The sequence below is a fragment of the Lactuca serriola genome, chromosome 9, assembly GCF_051521515.1.
Source record: "Lactuca serriola cultivar US96UC23 chromosome 9, Lser_US96UC23_V15, whole genome shotgun sequence".
Lineage (NCBI taxonomy): Eukaryota > Viridiplantae > Streptophyta > Magnoliopsida > Asterales > Asteraceae > Lactuca > Lactuca serriola.
Genome location: NC_136416.1, coordinates 171,932,763 through 171,942,256, shown reverse-complemented (window position 1 = coordinate 171,942,256; position 9,494 = coordinate 171,932,763).

Below are 9,494 nucleotides of genomic sequence, written 5' to 3'. Positions count from 1 at the left end.
TATATTGCAACTACACATAATCACATAATGATGTATACCTTGCTCAACATGTTACAAGGTGAAATGAAATTTATAGTGTTTTTCTGTTAATAACATTTTCTGTAACTGTTATTGGAAAAATTGTAGAAAAATCATAAAATGTCCAAATCAAGTTCTGTAACTTCTGAGAGTTTGGAAAATGAGTCTAGTTTGTTCATAATTTTTATTATAATTTTTAATGACTTCTTACTTATGTGAAAAAGTCCATAATCACAGACTGGTCCGGATTGATGTTTGAAATGATAGGCAGTTTTGTAAAAATCACCATAAATTGTATAAAAATCGTATGGAGATGTGCAAGTAGTCATTTTAAAGCTAAGGAGTGGAACTACATGCACCTAAAACAGTTTTGAAAACTAAAATGTTTAAGCTGTCCAAAACAGTCCGTGGATGGGGTTGAACTTTTCTGATGAAGGCTGTTAGAAAAATTTAGTTATGTTCTTGGTGTTTTAACTTGTATTCCCCCCCTAAAAACTTGAGAAAACATGAAAATGTAGGGGTATGAACTCACCTTAAGTGATTTCAGTAGGTAAGTGTTGAAGAAGAGAAGTGTTCAACCCAAGAACACTTGAAGAATCACTTGAAGATTCGAAGATCTAACACAATTATAATGGAGTTTGTGTAAGATATCCATGATTTGAGTGGAAATAATTGAGATAATCATAAAGAGAATGGATTATTCTTACCAAATGTGGAGGAAATCCAAAGAATCAGCCCTCAAATCTCGAGTTCTAGAGAGGGAAAATGAGAGAGAGAAAAGAGTTTGCTCTTTTTGGTGAAAAGAGAGGAAATGAGAGAAATGAGGAGAGAGGGTGCATATTCAGCTCTCAAAAACGTGGGAAAGAGTGATGATTGAGTGGAAAGTACATTGATGTGACCTAGGTAAGGTGAGGAGGTGTGGCTGGTCATAGAGTGGGTGTGGGAGTGGTTGCTTGTGTCATAAAGTAAAGCAAAGTCAACACTCCACCTCTTTGTACTTTACCCACTTGCTTTTATTATTTAAATAAAGATTTTTATGAAAATATGATTAAATTGTGAATATTTAGGGTTTATTATGTTAAAATATGATTTTGGGTGAAAACCCCGCGTTAAAATAATTAAAAACGGGCCTTAAACGTAAAACTATGCGAAAATCGGGAGAAAATGAGCTCCCAGCGAGACCTCTCGGTCCTAGGCCGAGGTTCGGTCCCTAGGCCGAGGCTCGGTCCATGCTGATGCTGAGTCAGAAACGAAATGCGCGAGCCAGAAGCGAGAGGCGAAGGGCGAGGGTCCGGTCCGAAGGCTCGGTCCGAAGGGTCAGCAGGGAAGCTTCGGTTCGGAGATAAGAGGCGAGAATGGCAGAACCGAACGGACTGTAGTGAACAGTAGCGAACAGTACCTTCGGTTCGGTTAGTGAACAGTACCTTCGGTTCGGATCAGCAGCCTTCTTCATCAGGAGGGTTCGGTTCCTAAGAGGGGTTTCGGTTCCTAAGGTCCGTTTTTCGCGTAGACTTCCGTTTTTGGGCTGTTTTCGCCAAATTCGAGGGTCGGGATGCCCCGAGTGATTATAGAAAGTTGGGAGAGATTTCGAGAGAGATTTGAGAGAGATTCCACATACTCAGAGAGATTTGGGAGAGATTTGACATTCTTGGAGAGATTTCACATGCAAAGAGATATTTGGGAGAGATTTCATATTCTTAGAGATATTTGGGAGAGATTTGACATACTTGGAGAGATTCTGCATTCAGAGAGATATTTGGGAGAGATTTCACATACTTAGAGAGATTTGGGAGAGATTTGACATACTTGGAGAGACTTGGGAGAGATTTGACATACTTGGAGAGATTTCACATACAGAGAGATATTTGGGAGAGATTTCACATACTTAGAGAGATTTGGGAGAGATTTGACATACTAGGAGAGATTTGGGAGAGATTTGACATACTTGGAGAGATTTCACATACAGAGAGATATTTGGGAGAGATTTCACATACTTAGAGAGATTTGGGAGAGATCTCTCATAGAGAGAGATAAAGTGAAAACGATTGAGGGAGGTTTCATTGGTGACCTTTTTGAGTGTTCGGCTTTGCAATGCAGGGTCCGTAAGCCCCGTTAAGCCTTGTTTAAGGATCTTGCATACTCCCGATGAGTATGCAACATTGTTTTATCGGTTTGGCTCGCCACGTACCACAGTTTTAGGTTAAGGAGATCTAGATGTACACACTTTTCAATTTATGATTTCTCGATAGAATAGAGAGTTGTTTAGAAATTACATAACGTAAACTCTAATACTCATGGCAAATTGAGTTGACCGGTTTGACTTGTTGACTTTGGTTGACTTTGACTTGACTGAAAATTGACGGTTGTCACATCATCCCCCCGTTAGAGGGAATTTCGTCCCGAAATTTGAAATCAAGCAAGGAGTTTGTAAATGACTAAGGTCGGCTCTACATTATTTTGATTCTGACTAAGAGATGAGTTATTATACATGAAAACTTAGCTTATACACATTATGATATAACCAATACTGGGCGGATAGTAAAATGTGTGATTCTACTTCAGTTTCACATCCCAACGAGGAAAAGAAACTAAGTCAGAATTCTCACATTCTATTATCTACCAGGTATTCATTATATATAACTGGGGAATGTATAAGTGAGGAAATCATAACAAATAACTTAGTAATCCTTCTTAATGAATTAGAGTTCCTAGTCAGGGCTAACATTGAACCTAGATGTATTTCGACCGTTCACCTATAGAGTAGAAGCATGTTCTCGAAAGTTTGACCTACATCCCTATGATGCAGTCCCATTACGGAGTCGAAGTAAATTCATAGAATGGTCTCATGACGGCCTTGGAATTTCTTATTGTTTATGCTCTCAGTTTAATCCTTGGCATTACTACTATGGATGCTTTAATTGATGCTAGACTTAATCAAATAAAGAAATTTGGAATTTAAACGTCGATGTTAGGGACACGTACTAATATTTGCGGGCAATTCTGGGGTGGTCTCTCCTTCGGTGATCGCAAGCACCCTTCCATCACCACTGGCATCTCTTTCTCTTGGGCAGTTCCTTTTAAAGTGGCCTGTTTCTCCACATTTGTAACAGGCTGGGCTTACTCCAGAGCCGGGGAACTGGTTGATGGGTCGTACCGGTGCCCTACAGAAACGGGTAGTGTGCCCTTTCCTATTGCAATTCATGCAATGCAGTTCTCTACAAGCCCCGGTGTGATGGAAGCTACACTTGTTACATTTCGGAAGGGTTCCAGCGTATTGTTTCATGGGAGTTGACGTGGTGAGGGTTGTGGCAGCATGAACAGCAAAAATTGGCGTGGTTGTCGTAGTGTCATGGCTCGCACGATGGTCGATGAGTTGTTGTGCCAACTCCTTGGCGCTGTCGAAGGTAGTTGGTCTGGAGGCCAATACACTATCATGAATCTGGGATGATAGCCCCCAAAGGTATCGTTCTACCTTTTTCTCCTCCGGGGTGACCATTGCAGGACAGAGGAGTGCTAGGTCATTGAATCGGGCGGTATAAGCTTCGAGATCCATCCCCGACATTTTGAGGTTCCAGAGTTCCTCTTCCAGTTTTTGCACTTCGCCTCTTGGGCAATATTCTTTCAGCATTAAAGCTTATAGATCCTCCCAGCTTATAGAGTTAGCCACTGCAGGAGTAAGCGACTTAACTCTGCCGTTCCACCAAGTAAGATCTTTTCTTGTGAAGGTGAATGTCGCATACTTGACCTTGCTTGCTTCGGGACAAGCACAAATTTCGAAGACTGCTTCGGTCCTTTCGAACCATTGCATCAGTGCGATGACGCCCCCGCTTCCGTCGAAAGGATCGGGTTTGCCATTCGTGAAGTCTTTGTAAGAACACTCCTTAGTACGCCCTGTGTTGTCCCCCTGATTCGAGTTAGTATTCCCGGATCTGAAGCCGCCGGAACCATTTGTACCCATTTGCAACATTGCTGCCACCACGGCTGCTGTTACGGCAGCTTGAAACATTATGGGATCAAACTGCGGAGGGGGCGGTGCTGTGCTTCTGGAGGGTCTGGACTTTTTCTTTGGCGGCATAGTCCTGTCATAAGTTGGTAGAGACGAACAACGATAAGTTTTTAATAGTAGTGACAAGTCAGATGTTATCAAGCCGTACTTGTCTGTATTATGTTCTGACTTAAAAGTATGTTGTATGTAATTCATAACAAAGCCCCTATGAATGAATTTTAGTGGTAGTGACTCAAATGCAACTTGTGATTTGTTTCGCCTGGTCCCTTCCTAGAATCACTTGGTATATATTAAGAATTTCTTGGAGTTACCATATGTAAATTGTTTGTAATATAGGGTTCGAGGAAAATAGGTCTACACCTCAGTAACGTAAGGAAAATTTTTGGGCAATGCTACGGTTCCCTTGAATAGTGTAGTTTCCGGATTCTGAAGGATTCGAATGTCTCCATTTAACAATCTAGGTTGGTCGTGTTCTTCGCTCCAAGTTTCCAAGCACTCTACCCAAGGAGGCGTTGGGCCTTGAAAAACCGGACGAGGGTTAGGATTCGGAACAAGGGCCATCAGGGTAGGTTCTCCACTTCAGGGTCGGAGTCAGGACCATCAACAAAGCCTTCAGCTTGGTGACCATCCAAAGGGATTCGGTAATCATTCTCTGGCTCCTCTCCGAGCCATTCAGTATTGTCGTGGTTAGGGTAGTACGGGTCGTCGTGGGGATGGAATTCAGCCATGATATCTTCGTGAGAAAGGGGGATATAAGAAATAGCTAAGTAGATGTACTAATTAGATAATTATAAGATGATCTTTATCAGGTACTTCAATATATTGTTTAGTGCATACTAGTCATATGCATTTGGGACAGGATAGACCTTCGAATAAGTGATCCTAACTCTAAATCCCCAATCCAACGAGAACAGGAAGTAAAGCAAAGATCCACAGATTCTAAGTCTATGACGTCCTGGATACATATAATTTTAATGTATCCACTAGGCAATTATTGACCTATTGATAAAAATCTATTTAGTTCTCAAATAAGTAATTATAATAACACCAAATACCCCTATGGTATTTCATTGTGGTAGTGTTGGTAAGTTTTTAGACTTGTTGCAACACCTACGACCATTCCTGGGCATATGCTAATCACTTCTGGGTGAGACATAGTTGATCAGGCTATGTCATTCCCAGACCTGACTATACATCCCCAAGCCTACTCGTATTGTTCAACAATCACTACTTTTGTCCCATCCCACCGTGATACTAACCCTAGTGTGTGTGCACATGCTCCTCCTTTTACCGAGAAATTATTTGTTTCTAAAAGTATAGTTGCTTTGAAAACTTTAAATCAGAGACTTTCGGTCCCAATGTATTTATAGTTTGTATATCTTATGTGGTTCGATATACTTAGTTCACTATAAACAATGCTCTGATACCAATCTGTCACACCCCCAAACCAAGGATGGCGGAAAAGTCCAGGGGTGGAGGACTTCATGTACAGTATCACAACAACGTGTATAATATTGCTCAAAGTAAATACAACCATCATAAATATAATTGAAAAAGTTACACCAAAGTATATGTTTACATGTTTCAAAATCAATTACATTATGATGACAAAAATAAATTGTTGACGGTTTAACGTCCCATCCTCAAAGCGCTGAAGTTTTCTTGTTTCACTGATTTCCTGAGAATACAAGTAGTTTTGAAAGAGTGTTAACAATTAAGTTGGTGAGTTCATAAGAGTTTTGTATGGAGTAGAAACCGTTTTCCTTTTAAAATCGATAGAGTTTGATCTCTAGAAAATCCAATATTTTCTTAGTTAAGTGTAAACAGAATATTCCTATATGATGTGTAGATGAATCCTAGATTGACCCGTAGATTTCCCCTATAATCGTCCAGCGTATATAAGTTATATAAGATTTAGGTTAGATAAAACGTCGAATATAATGGGTCCGCCCTAGGTCCACAACCAAACAAGGAACAGGAGATGAGGCGGGCCCACCAATTCTAAGCCAATCACGACTAGATTCTATATAACTCTATCATACACACTTAGAAATTATAGCTGAAAACTAACAATGCGAAAGTGAATGCGGACTTAAACCCAATAACCGGAACCAATCCTGGTGTAGTGCACGGAATAGAAATAGTGACTGTGAATATAAACTATGCATACTATAGTTTACCTAAAGTGGTGGTGATGGTGAATATAACCTATACATATCATAGTTCACCGGAGAGTAATAGTGATTAGAGAACCTGAACTATGGATATTATAGCTTATCAAAAGTGATGGTGATGGTGAATATAACCTATACATATCATAGTTCACCGGAGAGTAATAGTGATTAGAGAACCTGAACTATGCATATTATAGCTTATCAAAAGTGGTGGTGATGGTGAATTCCTTTCTTGTAATTAAGTTCCTAGGGTAGATGAAACATAAACTATACCTATTATAGTTTATCACTTTGTTTGTAATATATATTTACCATAACTATACCGATTATAACTAGCGTGTTTGTTTGTGGGGGTATAATGGCTTAACTATACTTATTATAGTTTATCATAATTGTCCATAGTGGCAATAACTCTTTTGTATGTGTAGAACCTTTAATAATGTGTTTGTTATATAAATAACCCTAAACTATACCTATTATAGTTTATCAATTATTTGTGTGGGTAGTGAGCATAGGCCTTACTTGTCATAATTTACCGATGTTTATATTTTAATGGATATAGCCTTATAATATCATTTATATATTTACCATACTTGTGGAGATGTAAATCCATTTGTTTTCTGATGTATGTCTATATAAGAATACAAAATTGTCATATATTGCAACTACACATAATCACATAATGATGTATACCTTGCTCAACATGTTACAAGGTGAAATGAAATTTATAGTGTTTTTCTGTTAATAACATTTTCTGTAACTGTTATTGGAAAAATTGTAGAAAAATCATAAAATGTCCAAATCAAGTTCTGTAACTTCTGAGAGTTTGGAAAATGAGTCTAGTTTGTTCATAATTTTTATTATAATTTTTAATGACTTCTTACTTATGTGAAAAAGTCCATAATCACAGACTGGTCCGGATTGATGTTTGAAATGATAGGCAGTTTTGTAAAAATCACCATAAATTGTAGAAAAATCGTATGGAGATGTGCAAGTAGTCATTTTAAAGCTAAGGAGTGGAACTACATGCACCTAAAACAGTTTTGAAAACTAAAATGTTTAAGCTGTCCAAAACAGTCCGTGGATGGGGTTGAACTTTTCTGATGAAGGCTGTTAGAAAAATTTAGTTATGTTCTTGGTGTTTTAACTTGTATTCCCCCCCTAAAAACTTGAGAAAACATGAAAATGTAGGGGTATGAACTCACCTTAAGTGATTTCAGTAGGTAAGTGTTGAAGAAGAGAAGTGTTCAACCCAAGAACACTTGAAGAATCACTTGAAGATTCGAAGATCTAACACAATTATAATGGAGTTTGTGTAAGATATCCATGATTTGAGTGGAAATAATTGAGATAATCATAAAGAGAATGGATTATTCTTACCAAATGTGGAGGAAATCCAAAGAATCAGCCCTCAAATCTCGAGTTCTAGAGAGGGAAAATGAGAGAGAGAAAAGAGTTTGCTCTTTTTGGTGAAAAGAGAGGAAATGAGAGAAATGAGGAGAAAGGGTGCATATTCAGCTCTCAAAAACGTGGGAAAGAGTGATGATTGAGTGGAAAGTACATTGATGTGACCTAGGTAAGGTGAGGAGGTGTGGCTGGTCATAGAGTGGGTGTGGGAGTGGTTGCTTGTGTCATAAAGTAAAGCAAAGTCAACACTCCACCTCTTTGTACTTTACCCACTTGCTTTTATTATTTAAATAAAGATTTTTATGAAAATATGATTAAATTGTGAATATTTAGGGTTTATTATGTTAAAATATGATTTTGGGTGAAAACCCCGCGTTAAAATAATTAAAAACGGGCCTTAAACGTAAAACTATGCGAAAATCGGGAGAAAATGAGCTCCCAGCGAGACCTCTCGGTCCTAGGCCGAGGTTCGGTCCCTAGGCCGAGGCTCGGTCCATGCTGATGCTGAGTCAGAAACGAAATGCGCGAGCCAGAAGCGAGAGGCGAAGGGCGAGGGTCCGGTCCGAAGGCTCGGTCCGAAGGGTCAGCAGGGAAGCTTCGGTTCGGAGATAAGAGGCGAGAATGGCAGAACCGAACGGACTGTAGTGAACAGTAGCGAACAGTACCTTCGGTTCGGTTAGTGAACAGTACCTTCGGTTCGGATCAGCAGCCTTCTTCATCAGGAGGGTTCGGTTCCTAAGAGGGGTTTCGGTTCCTAAGGTCCGTTTTTCGCGTAGACTTCCGTTTTTGGGCTGTTTTCGCCAAATTCGAGGGTCGGGATGCCCCGAGTGATTATAGAAAGTTGGGAGAGATTTCGAGAGAGATTTGAGAGAGATTCCACATACTCAGAGAGATTTGGGAGAGATTTGACATTCTTGGAGAGATTTCACATACAAAGAGATATTTGGGAGAGATTTCATATTCTTCGAGAGATTTGGGAGAGATTTGACATACTTGGAGAGATTCCGCATTCAGAGAGATATTTGGGAGAGATTTCACATACTCAGAGAGATTTGGGAGAGATTTGACATACTTGGAGAGATTTGGGAGAGATTTGACATACTTGGAGAGATTTCACATACAGAGAGATATTTAGGAGAGATTTCACATACTTCGAGAGATTTGGGAGAGATTTGACATACTTGGAGAGATTTGGGAGAGATTTGACATACTTGGAGAGATTTCACATACAGAGAGATATTTGGGAGAGATTTCACATACTTAGAGAGATTTGGGAGAGATCTCTCATAGAGAGAGATAAAGTGAAAACGATTGAGGGAGGTTTCATTGGTGACCTTTTTGAGTGTTCGGCTTTGCAATGCAGGGTCCGTAAGCCCCGTTAAGCCTTGTTTAAGGATCTTGCATACTCCCGATGAGTATGCAACATTGTTTTATCGGTTTGGCTCGCCACGTACCACAGTTTTAGGTTAAGGAGATCTAGATGTACGCACTTTTCAATTTATGATTTCTCGATAGAATAGAGAGTTGTTTAGAAATTACATAACGTAAACTCTAATACTCATGGCAAATTGAGTTGACCGGTTTGACTTGTTGACTTTAGTTGACTTTGACTTGACTGAAAATTGACGGTTGTCACATCTTAGGAGTCTCGGGGCGTGTTTCGGGCTTTGGAATTAGTACCGGGGCTTCGGGGGAAGTCGGAATAGTAAAAATATCAAAAAGGGGGTGAAAGTGGCAATTTTCCAAAATTACCCGAGAGGTCTCGCAGGCCCTTATATTTATAGGGAGGTCCGAAGTCGGCTAAGGAAGGGGGAGTCAGCAGCGAGGACACGCGACATCAGCAGGGCGAGGGTGCGCAGGTGGCTCGCACGTGGTTTGCGCTTGCGAGG